Source organism: Osmia bicornis, chromosome 8 (assembly GCF_907164935.1).
Source record: "Osmia bicornis bicornis chromosome 8, iOsmBic2.1, whole genome shotgun sequence".
In the NCBI taxonomy this organism is placed as follows: domain Eukaryota; kingdom Metazoa; phylum Arthropoda; class Insecta; order Hymenoptera; family Megachilidae; genus Osmia; species Osmia bicornis.
Genome location: NC_060223.1, coordinates 7099498 through 7112123, shown reverse-complemented (window position 1 = coordinate 7112123; position 12626 = coordinate 7099498). Strand labels below are relative to the sequence as shown.

Here is a 12626-nt window from a genome sequence, read left to right as displayed (position 1 = left end):
CGCGTTTTGCATAGCGATGACGAGACGCGCGTCCCGGCGCCAGTTGTCACGCGAGATGACGGTACTTTCGTCGCGGATCTGGCAGATTTTTAATTAAAAAACAAACTCCGTCATGGGACAGGAAGCCATCGACGCATTGCGTCGCGACGATGCAGTTATTAGATCCCTTACACGTTTCGATCGAACTAAAATACGATTATTAAAATTTCACAGGAGTTACTTAGAAAAATGATTTCTAATTTTAAATTAGAATAAATTATAATTATTCTAGAAAACAGAGGATAGATTTTCGGTATCGTTTACCATGGTTTCAAATATTTTGCAGGCGATGGGTGTTAGAGACGGCTCTAGCACCGGCGCAAACAACAGCTAGAGTAATCGAGTTTTACTTTGCCAAATACGACGTGACGCGGTCGGTTGCGCTCGCGTTTCAACGAGCATACATGACTGACTTAATCAACCCCGAAATTACGGATCCAGCCACGCTACCGTGCCGCTAATGGCGGTCAACGTCTGCTTTATTGCGCGACAAATCGTTTATCTCCGCTGCTTTCCAAAGATATTACGCGACGTCGTTTTCAACCCATAATAACAAGCGTTTTCGAGAATCTGCGAAACGAAAGCATTGTTTCACAGCATTATTAACCATTATCAACGAGTTAAATATCGTAACTGTATTTCGAGATCAATTTTGGTTACCTGTGGCGTACCTCAGGGCTCTCGCCTTCGATCTTCGCTCTTTTTTATTTTTATTGACGATATTCGGTATATTTATCGCAGTAATAAATCGTAAGATATTTAATACTATTCTCTCAGCATAAAATTCTATTCTATTCTCTCATAAAAATATTCCAAGCAATAATTAACCCTTACGCAGACACCTTCTTTTAACACTAATTGTGTCTTAATTCAATGTACTTACTCTTGAAAATAGGCTGACATTCTTTTCCTGAATAGGTGGATTCTTTCCCCAAGATGAACTGCTTAGCACTTACTGAACTAACTAAATTGCACGATTCGCATCGAGCTGTCAAACGTTTTGATTCCTTCTTTCTACCGGGATACACTTCAAAGTTCCACCACACTGACACAATATCACGGATATGCTATACCATTAATAAATATCACCGCCGAATTGATATTTTCTCGTTCTCCAAAACACGAGAGCGATTTTTCAACGACCATTACTTCGCGTACCGTCTTAACATAGACACATGTCTCCGGCACAATGATATCAATGATACTGAAGCACTCAACACGAACACGACGCACGATACACATGCTCGCGCATCTCTGCTACTACTGTTTGTTTACACCTGCGTGTATACCTTCTACTGCGAACTATTCGTGTGTCTTATTACAAATTTTCCGTTCATTATCACTCCTTATTATGTATCACGTATGATTTAAATAAATAAAAATTATTCCTGTTTCTCTATAATAATTTGTGCGTATTAAATCAGTAGAGATATATAATTTTTGCGACAGAATACACGGATGAAAAATTTACTTTTCAGAGGAATTTTTTCATTCCATGATGAATAGAGGGACATGAAATACTCTGTCTACACGTGTCTGTTGACAGTTTCTGTTGAAATTTCGCAACGCGTCCCTGGATAGTTCTCTTAACAGTGATCAATCAAAAATCCTGATTTACGACGCGTAGGAGTTGACATCCTGTATGGTTTCGTTTAATGATACACAAATCTGACATAAGATCGAATTGTATATCTGTTAAAATCTTTGTATACCCGATGAAAGTTGAATAAAAATGGTTAATCAATCGAATATTTGAAAATTAATGATCAAATACCTCCGAAAAGAAATAACGACTTCCTCTAAATCTTGACAGAGTCTTTGTGAAACAGATCTCCATTAATCCTTTCGGTTCTACAAACCATTAACCATCAGTTCTTATTGAAACGTCACACTATCGATTGCATGACCCAATTCTGTCCCCCTCTAATCCTCAAAATTCCACCAGCCATTCATCAATCTCCATCGGAATGTCCCAGTACCAAGGGAACGCATTGTTTCTCCGGTAAATCTGTTTCGAATCAACCCCATTTTCTCTTTTGTTATCCAAATATCATAAAATCATATTTATTAACCCACTTAAGGGTCACCTATAACCGGCTAAAATTCGAAAACTTATTTGATCCGACGGAACAAAACACCAAAGATCTACGACCGTTCACGAATTGCCCACCAATCTCCATCAAAATGTCCCTCTATCAATTAAACGCTTCGTGCCACGCTCTCTGCCTCAACTGCTTCAATCAACCGATCGATTTAAAAAAAAAAAAATAGAGAAAATAAAAAACAAAAATTGGTGGAAAAAAGAGCGTCAGCGATTTACGACGTGTCGAAATTGCACGTTGTTTCGAGGAACGATTTACGACGTCACCGGCAGAAAAGTATCTTGTCCCAGCCTCGGGGCACCGGCGACTTACCGCTTATTACGGCGCTGAGCCAATTTATCGTGCACCTGTCAGCAATCGCGATCTCTTTGAAGGGCCCTGGTTCTCGCTAAGGAAGCGAAGCCACCCTCGTCGCGGGATCCACTTCAAAGGGCAACTTTCGGAATGATTCCCCGGCCACGATTGTCCCAAGAAAAGGGTGAGCCGTTATTAAAGGCCGATTTCGGCCCCGAGGATGTTCCATCGCCCCGGTACCGATGCCTTAATGGAACACAGAGAAGGCCTAATTAACGACCGGCTAAATAACGAAGGGACAACGGAACGACAGGGGTTTGAAGAAGAACCGGTAACGCCTTGTAATTGCAACCTTTCGTTAAGAACCTTGGTGTGTAGGTAATTTTAAATTTTCCTTTCGGCGTCTAAACGTAAACGGCAAACGCAGAAACATTTGCCATGATATTTCGATCTGTAATATCAACAAACGGCGATCATAGTAACGAGATTCGTGAACACGTTTCGCGCCAGGCTTTTGCCACGTTGTTTGCAGGTACACACATGTTCCCCCATCGCTTTGATGTCGACGAAAGGCCGACGTCTTACGTGTTGCTCGAATGTTTGCAGTTGCACCAGCCGAGGCATGCATTGCAGCTTCAAAGTGAGAAACGTCGACATGCTTGTGAAGCTTGTACCAGGCGCGTTATCGATGACGTTCGACCGGCGATCTTGCGTGCTTGTTCGATGGAAACACGGGACTCTTTGAACGCTGTCTACGCGAACGCTTGATTTCACTTTACTCCCCGTCAATGACGCCGGGAATAAAAAGAAATTCCAACGATTTTATTCCGACGACAGGAACACGGAGTTGCGAAACCACGAGAAAGTTTTTACGAAACCTTTTAAAAAATTCTCGAATATAATTTAAAGGAAAATTACCGTCCCTTGTCCGAAAGGGCAGACGGTCCATTCTGATCAACCTAATCCAACTTTCAACGTATAATTTCCCATTTCCATGGCGTTCCCGAGCCTCTTCCGCGTTAATTCCGCTCGCGGATTCCCTGACAGGGAACAATTCACGAGGTCCGCGCGTATCTCACCGCCTCCCACGCGAAGAGCCGAGCGTCGGACAGTCGCAAAGTTACATTACACGCCATTACCTTTTTCTCCGGTTCTCATGGCCGGCCGAGCATCCCTTTAAATTACCGAACGGCGTAAGAACGCCGCGCTTTGACAAGCGTGGATCCGCAAAAAAAAAGCTTCGTCGCCTGTGCAAGAGAATTCGTGGATGAGAAAAGAAAAGGCGTGGTTCGCGAGACGTTGCGAGACCAAGCTGCTCCTCGGATAATTGCATTCATAAAGGGCGTAGTTTCCGGTCGGTGGGTAATAAAGGAAAAGATCACGGTAGCAATAAAAGCGGAGAAGGGCTGCTTATGAGAGACGCCGACCACGAGTGCTCGGCCCGAAGGAAAAGGAGAAAGTACGGTGAAAGTGGTGGAAACAATATCGCAGGATTTTCTGTTCGTCCTTCCTCAGGAAGTTAGGGGATGAGAGTGTTTCATTTTCAGCGGTGGCACGTAGGGTGCAGCCGATTGCCTGGAGACGGGGCTGCTCCTTTTACCGGAGCCAAGATTGAAGCTGTCTTGAGTTATCTTTTTAATTGTTCCAGGCATGGTCAGGATGTCTACGGGGCGTAACAGCGGAAGCGTCTCTTTGACTTTTGCTTTCATTTATGCCTGAGTCGAGGAATGTTTCATCGAAGGGAGAAAATAATGCGATGAAAGTTGGTTACTTTTAGAACAATGGGCTTTCGAACGAAAAGGGTGTTCAATCTTTTTTTAAGACAACTTGGGTGATTTTTGAAACTTTTTGTAAAATGGGATAATTGAAATAAATACTGATTTCTAAAACCTCGCTTTCTTTTACTGCTACCTTTCCACTGTCCTTCATCAGTCAATCTTTTTCACAATTTAAACAGATTCGTTGATTAAATTTTAATCAAATTATTTGATGGAATTTTTTGAAATTAATAATTAGCTTCAAAAAAGATTTAAAAAAAAAACTGGAACCTGTCCAGCAAGGTGAATCACCCGTTAGACCGTAGGCGACGGCACATGCTCGGTCTCACCCTTATTGCAAGAACCACTTTACTTTCTCCTTCTACCGGTGCCACCCCCTTATCCAACTCGTCCGACCAACCACCCCCGTTGCACACGACCGTATCGCTTTCCGTTTCACGCGGCGCCGTGCTGCTTCTTGTCCCGTTGCCGTGAGTAATACCTATATTCCTACAGCGACCTCCTCCTCCTCCATTCGCTGTATTACTCGAATATAATATTCAAGAGGGGGTGCAGCTGGAACTGTCCGACGAATTCCAACGCAGCACGGCCAATGGCCGAGGAGCTTGCAAGGCCAAGCAAGGGTGCTTTTGTGAAATATGGAAAAGCGAGTACAGTCGGGAAATTGCGAGAGGTGCGTTTCAATATTTTCCTTTTCCACTTTCTGCGTTCTTTCTTCGGGGGAAAAGGTTGTCGATGGAAACGATATACAGCGTGGTTTTAAATTGAACAATTGAGCTGGCTTATTTCCTTGTTCTTTCGAAATTGAATAATTTCTTAATTAACTTTAATTCCCGCTTTACGAATTATCGCGAACTTCATTAGTCCGGTGATTTTTACCACGTCCAAGTTCACGCCAATCACTCAGTCACACTTTCACGTGTTCCTTCAGACCTCGCACGCCATAGTTAACGCGTGACTTGGCGTTTTCTGCACGTCTATAACAACCTGCACGTCAACTTTAACTTCCATGATTACAGGTTTTAGGTAAAGATTCTGATTGGCAGAGGCTACCAACTTTTCAACCTTCATTTATGTATGCTCTCCATTGATTCCTCTTCCGAGAAACGCTCGTGTACACGTAACCATTTTAGAGCTAACATGACACGGTTAAATAAGAAAGAAATAATATGTTCGTTCTTTCAATTAAATTCCACGGTGAATCGAAACGAGGTTGAAAGGAATTCCCAGAAGAATTACCGCGATTGCATTACACACCTGACGCGATAGAATCAACTTCGACGTTTCCAGCTCGAGGTCCCTGGCCAACTTCCGGCGCAGTTGCAACGAGAATAACGCGTTAACAATTCCCCGCTGTTTCGAGACTCCATCGTAGCTCGGCGAGGAATTCGTCGCTGACCTGACTGGAAGAAATTCCCTCGGAATTCCAGCGACTCTCACGAGTAGCCGAATATTACGTCGTGTCCTGTCCGCCGTCCTGTTTTTATCGCGCCACGTAAAACGCGGTAAAACGTCTCTGCACGCGTCCCCGTTCCTCGTCGTTGGTCGTTTCTTTCCATGCAACGCTCGTTTTCGCGAGCATGAAGCTCGAAAAGGACGTTGCCAGTTTCTTGCTGAGTGCTCGTCTTCCCGTGATGGATCGTTCCCCTTTTTCCAACACTTTTTGGCTGAATCTGGCGAAAATTTGCAAATACGATCACGGGGATGGCTACAAGCGACGTGGAAAAATGCGATCAGTTTCTTCCAAGTTTTTCCTTCTTTTCGACCATGTTGCGATGCGGTTTACGGTGTTTACCGTCGATCCAGGAAACTTGTTTTGTCGATATAGCAACATGATTCCTTACGGTTTTTATTTTAAATAATTTTCCTCGGTGATTTCGTTGTTGTCTGCGTTCAGAGTCTAATGGAAATATTTTGAAAGTCGCAAAGTTAAGTATCACAGATCCGTGGTTCGTGTGCCATAAATATTCAATCCTATCGAACCGCCGTCAGCCAAAGAATTCTCATTCCCCTGGTGAACATGTATCGCCGGTCGAGAAAGCTCGTCCAACAGCCTCGTACCGTTATTGAGGCCAGGGAATTCCTCGCAAATCCCTTCTTATGATTGACATGTACGACGCCGAGCAGGCTGCACGCAAAAAGCGTACACGAAATGGTTCAAAGGTCGTGAGACCGTCGACCTTTGGCATTGCCAGCCGCTAACCATCAACAAGATCGAACGGTAGTTCCCTCAGACCGAGGGTCATAGGCGAACCCGATGGAAAGGAAAGGTAAGGAAATGCAATTAAGTGTGTGCCTAGGTAGCTCTCTGTGTTAGCTTGCACGAGAATTTCAACGTTCGAGCCTTATCGAACGATCGGAGACAGACAACTTTCTTGAAATTCCCACGGTATTTCTTTTGCCATTCAGTTTTACTCGATTCGTGCATTTTCGATCCGATATTTTATCAGTTTCGCAATTTAGAAATTAGAAACCTTTTCTTTCATAGAAGTGTCCGACCGGAGGGTCGGCGACGCATGGTACTTGGTCCCTGTTCCCTTCGTCCCGATTGGAACTTAGATTTTTGACATTGATAGAATTTGGACTGAGAAACTTTTCTCTCGATTTTTGGAACCTTGGTACCACGTGAGAAAAAAGTGCCCTCGATTTGCCCCAGGGATGCAAAATTGATGTCGATTCCGAAGGAAACGGAGACTCTATAGCTGCTCGCGATTACCGGATAATACGGCGTCGCAGCGAGGGATGGTTAAAGTTTCACGAGACCGTACTTCGTCGTCGTTTGATGAAACCGCCGCGAGTTGTGTCGTTGACTTCTTTTTTTCGTTTACTCTCCACCCCCGATGGTTCATTCATTATCCATCAGTGACTGGAGAATTGAGAATGAATTGCCATTTTACGTGGCGAAATGCTCTCCGATGAAGATAACTCTGCGGCGAGAGAATTCAAGAACTTCCTGAACGAAATAAATTTAAACAATTGATAATATTTTGTCGGACACCGTGGAAAAGAGAAGAGCCAACGAATGACACTTACGCGTTCGATAATCCGTTATATTACGAAAATATTTGACGGACCTCAAAGAGACGGCGCAGACAGTGTCGAGAGGTGTCTGCGGATTTAATGAAAACCGCCGGACAAACGAATAAAATTTTCATTCCGCCACGGTGAACCGACCTATGGGAAACTCGTGAAACGAGAGAACGAACGCGTCGAGAGAGGGTCGAAGCGAACGAACGAAAACAATTCGACCCGATGAGGAATGTATTATTCTACCGGAAAGAGCCACAATTTCGTGGCCGCGGCGAGAGGGGACGGGAACAGACGGAAGTACAAGGGGACCGGGGAGCGAACGATGAAACCTCGATTAGGGAAACAGCGGGGCTTTGCATGAACAATTTTTTGAAGGCTGTTCGTCATCCGGATGAAAACAAAAATAAAATGTACTAATATCTTCTATTGTATTTTTTCCTCGCCGAAAATTCATTTTTTCTACCGATGAAAAAAGCGAATCCAATGATACCTCAATTACAATGTTTTTTGCCTTTCTTATTTATTTTATTCATACCACGATAGTAAATCTACTCACGTTGGGACGTGATAAAGCGTATTCGTCAGCGAACTTGTTAACAACAGCACCGTTCGACGCTCGATCAAAAAAAACAAAGGAATAAAAAGAAAAATCAATGCAGCCCACTTTGATTGATCCAACGAGTGTTTCCGCTGGCCGGTTCAGTCTGACACAATTACCAAAGCTATTAATCGCGCTGCGTGCGGTGTCATTCGGCACTCGACAGGTCAAAAAGCATCCTGAAGGGCCGCCCTGCGGGGACGCCATTAGTTACACGCGAGCGAACACACGCTCGCGTTACATCGGTCAGGGAGTCGTAGAGGTTCGTTCAACGGCCCTGGGGCGTCTACGAAAAAGGGTGCCCCCAGCCCCTTCTGTTCAAGGACGAGCCTCGAAAGGGTATTTCGGTTGGCCGAGAGCCCGAAAAGTTGAAAACAGCCACCCGAGGACCCAGACGTAAACGACCAAGGTGTCCCGAGGCTTTCGCCCCGCCATGAAAGGATCCACGTTCGAATGCTTTCCCGACTTTCGCTTGGTACGCGAATTTAAATAATAATTAGGATTTACGCTCTCGAACGGCCTAAGACTGAGGGAGCTCTTCATCCCCTTGGTTGGTTAACGACCGCAAATTCGGGTCGAATCGGAGACCCGTGGAAATTCGGCTTTGTTTGTGGGTCATGTGGTTAACGATAATGGGTCAGGAAAGGCTCTTCTTGTTCTTTTGATCCTTGGGGAGTTTGATGATGGGATTCATTAATTTTCTTGTACAAAATAAAATATTGTTGGACAAAAATTTTGTTGAATTATTTTAAGCCCTTTTAACGCGAGATAGTATGAACTTCTGAATTATATTTAATGATTAACAGAGAGAAATAAAGATTTTTTTATTTAAAATGAAGCAAACGAATATCTTTCAAAGAAAAAATCTCTTCTGAAGAATTCTGGAAAGACAGATTTAATATCTTTGAACCACTCTCTCCAGACATCATTTCCGAAGGCTGCAGCGTGGATCATTAAAATTTCAAATCAACATTACCGGAAGACCTCGTTAACCGACCGAATAAAAGCACTCCTCGAAATTTACAGAATTCGGCATGAAACGCCTCCAAAATTTCAATTAATGAATCCTGTATTCTGTTAATAATTCACCGATCATAAAAAGCAACAAATATTAAAAATCATCTGTCACTGAATTGTACGCTAAATATCATAAAACCCGAATGAACAGCGAAAATTTCAACAGGTCCCATTAATTTGTACGACACTTATCGTCGAAAGTGTACAAACACTCGTCCGGTCTTTTCATAATTCTCATTTCGACGTGGCGCGGAAAATAATTTTCGAATAACGGCCGGTTAAAATTTCACCGGTTATTCGGGCGTCGAGATTTCGCGAAAATCTTACACCGGAAGCTGCTCATCGCGCGTTAACGATGTAAATTTAAAAGCCGCCAGGAATATTTCACGGTCGCCGGCTCTCGCTGAATGCGCCGCCTTCGTTCACCGTGCTTTACGAATTCTATTTACATTTAATCCTTGCGCCACGTTAATTCGCCGTCCGCGGAAAATTCGGGAAAAATCTGGTTAGCCACCGCGTCGTGCCGGTCCGCTCGTAAAAACTAATATCAGACGCCGTGGTATGACGGTAGGAAAACAGGCTCGCACCCCGGAAGTTACGGTCTCGTTGAAATCGAACACGGTTCGTCGCTTCTTCCCTGACGTTTTATTAAACAGGTAATTTATTCACTCGTATTGTTACTAAAATAATTAAATGAAATCTTTCATATTTTTACAAGCTTGTAACAGATTAAAAAAGAAAAGCGACCGTGATAATTTAAATTTAATTTTAGATCACTTTTCATTTTTATTTTAACAATTTTCAAATGCTATGCAAAACTGTGTACAAAAATGAATTAATTAAATGTAATTAATCGAATTGCTGATACCTTTACCTTCTTTAATAAAGGTACGAGCCATCGATAGCTTTATGCTGAGTAGATATTGCAAATTCTGTAACGAGGACTGAGGTGATTAGAAGTCTTGGGGTAAGGAAGACGCATTTAGCTCGGGTTTAAATCACGTTTAGAGGGGACTCGGTAATGCATACCGTCCTCCTGCGACCATTTCTCTTTTGGCCACTCCATTTGCGGCCGTTCCTCCCGTGGTCAAAGAGAAATTACCAAAATTTGAGGGAACGCGGACCGGAAGGTTGCGCAAGGTATATCGTTGCCAGCGACATTAGTTCAAACTCCAGTCAAAGAGATTTCTTCAGAGACTCTAGGAAATCTGAGTGAATTAGGTATACCCGCAGAAAATTTAGTGATATTTGCATTGAGCTAAGCAAAATCTTATTACAACAGGTATAGATACGATCTTAATTAAGATGCAGAGTAATTTTCACCACAGGCTGCTTTGTTACATTTCCAATTGAATATTCTGAACTATATAGAAGACTGATACCGATCATTTGATAGCTTACAGACGTGGATTACTCAGCAAGCTATGCTATACTAAACTGGATTGCATCATTGAATTGCACTTTGATATACAATACATTAACAGATCCAGATTATATCATTGCTTCTGGCACTTGAATCTAGATCATGCACACTGTGTTTAGTCGATTCTAATAGCCTGTCAGAACTGAACTACATCATAAACGTTACAACACAAATGTATCGATAAACGATAATAACTGTCTTTAAATGAAAGGTAATTAGGTATTTAGATCGATGATTGAAAATTGGATATCCGTTAATGAGCAATGGTAAGGTGTATCGAATGATTCATTGTTTGCTTCAACAAAGCACCATCCATTTCGTATTAAGATAATCAATGAAAAGTTTCATCAAATATTAAGCTTTAAATTGACGCACGACAAGTGTCATTTTTTCTAATACCTTTATGTCACGAAATCGCGTTAGAATTCTGAACGTTTTGAAAATCATTCATTTCATACTTGAATCATAAAAGGTTAATTCGTTTCAGTACAAAAGTACTCGTTCGGTACAACGATCACCGTAATCTCCCCGGCCATTATTTCCCTCATAAATGAAACATCAAGCTAACAACAGGGTCAATTTTTCCATCGCGAATGCGACGGCTATACCGCTAGTACCCTACGATTCGTCGCGATTGCGGACCCCGGTTTACGTTTTTCAAAAGCTGCCTACCCGCTTTGGCGCCGATAACGTTAATGCAACTAACTTGTAAGCGGCGTTGGATTGAACAGAAAGCGGGCAGAAAAAAGGAAACACCGAGCTAGGAGGGGAGAAAAGAGGTAGGCCACAATAGATAATAATTATTGTACGGTCGCGAAGGAAACGGAAGCTCGCGTGAGCGGCGCTGAAGCGGATAAGGCAGGCAATGCTTCTCTCTGCGACCGATGCATGCACGTAGTTAACAATAAAGCCGTGATAATGCTTATATCCGTCCGCGGGTACGCGTTGCGTTCAACTCCGCAAATCCTCTTTTCAACCCTCTCTTATCCAGCCGAATTTCTTCGCGAAATTCAAAGATCGAGACGGGAGGAAGAAAAACAACACGCCATTGTTACGTTCGGTTTCTGGCCGCGATTCGCGGCGCACGAAGCGGATATCAGGCCGAACAACGGCCGCATTATTCATAGATCAGATGTAGATTCGTACGTTTATAATGCACGAGCGTGACAGCTAATCAGCCACGTAAGCTACGTCATAAAACGTCGAGATAGGGTTAGACGACGGGCTGAAAAATTTTATGGCTTTCTGAAGGTTCGCCGATCGTTTGTCGCGTTTTCGCCTGACCCAATTCAGACGAGAATTTGAGAGGCTAATGAGACACAGCCGCTTGATCGACGTACCAGTGTTTTTCCTTCCCTTCGCGTGACTCGTTTATAGGCTAGAAAGCAATTGTCTCACGCTTCGGCTCCGTTCAAACGAGAAAAAGATTTCCTCGAATCGTATTAAAAAATGTAAGTCACATTTCAAATACACCCCAAAGGATTATTACAAAATTACATTGAAATTGATCCGCCCTCCAAGGGTTGATATTGCATTTGGTAATTGTTTTTCTATTTGATCCTTCTCATTGATTTCTTAAGTAAATATTTAAATTTCAAGCAAGTGCAAGGTGAAAAGTTGTAAATGTGATTACCAGAATCGAGCACCCTCCAGGCTTAATAAGCTTTTTGAATATTCCCGGTCAGGTTAAAAGGCATGGAATATAATAAAAGGAAAATTGTTCCATGGTAATGAGAGTGAATTCATTAGACCTGCAGATATGTATCGCGGCATTAAATTGTAACCCTCTGACTGAATTAATGTCCAGAGTTTTGCGCTCTGATTTCGAAACGCCGAGCCGCTTCCAGGAAGCTGTAAAGCTTTTCGTTCGTGAAAGCTTTCGATATTTCACACGAGTCCCCCCTATCTGACAATTGATTCCTCGTATCTCGGGACTGATTAAAGTAATTAAAAGAATCGGGTATTTATGAAGTCGTAGGAACTCTGGCAACGATAATACGCTACACATTTGTAACGAATTTGCAAAGGAGAACAATTTGTCAGACGGTACGATTTTAATCGGCAAAATGCACGAAACGATTCATGGTAACGTGCCGACCGATTTAATCGGACGTTTAAGAAATACGGAGACACGGAGGAGGATTGAACTTACCGCTCGATAAAAAAAGCTTCGCTCGAGTTGTAACGCGAGGGAATCCCTTGTACAACGGAAACAAGCATTCGAGCAGAAGGAAAGAAAAGTGTCGCGATAAAGTAAAGGAATATCGAGTTCCTGTAACGATGGAGCGAAGGAAATCGTCGCTCGAAGCACCGTCGTATATACAGGAAAATGAGTAACGCGTCGG

At 42.9% G+C, this 12626-nt stretch overlaps 1 protein-coding gene across 4 annotated transcripts in view; it reads right to left on the bottom strand.

Moving 5' to 3' along the window:
• LOC114876876 (protein slit) overlaps positions 1 to 12626 on the bottom strand; it is a 280937-nt gene that overhangs the window by 153285 nt on the left and 115026 nt on the right. Inside the window, exon 1 of one of the 4 annotated variants that reach the window (XM_046286898.1) lies at positions 923 to 1217. The exons of the other annotated variants lie outside the window; for them this stretch is intronic. The gene's annotated coding sequence lies outside the window, so the exon portion shown is untranslated. Of the gene's footprint in view, positions 1 to 922; positions 1218 to 12626 lie in introns of those variants that run through there. 4 annotated transcript variants of the gene reach the window in all.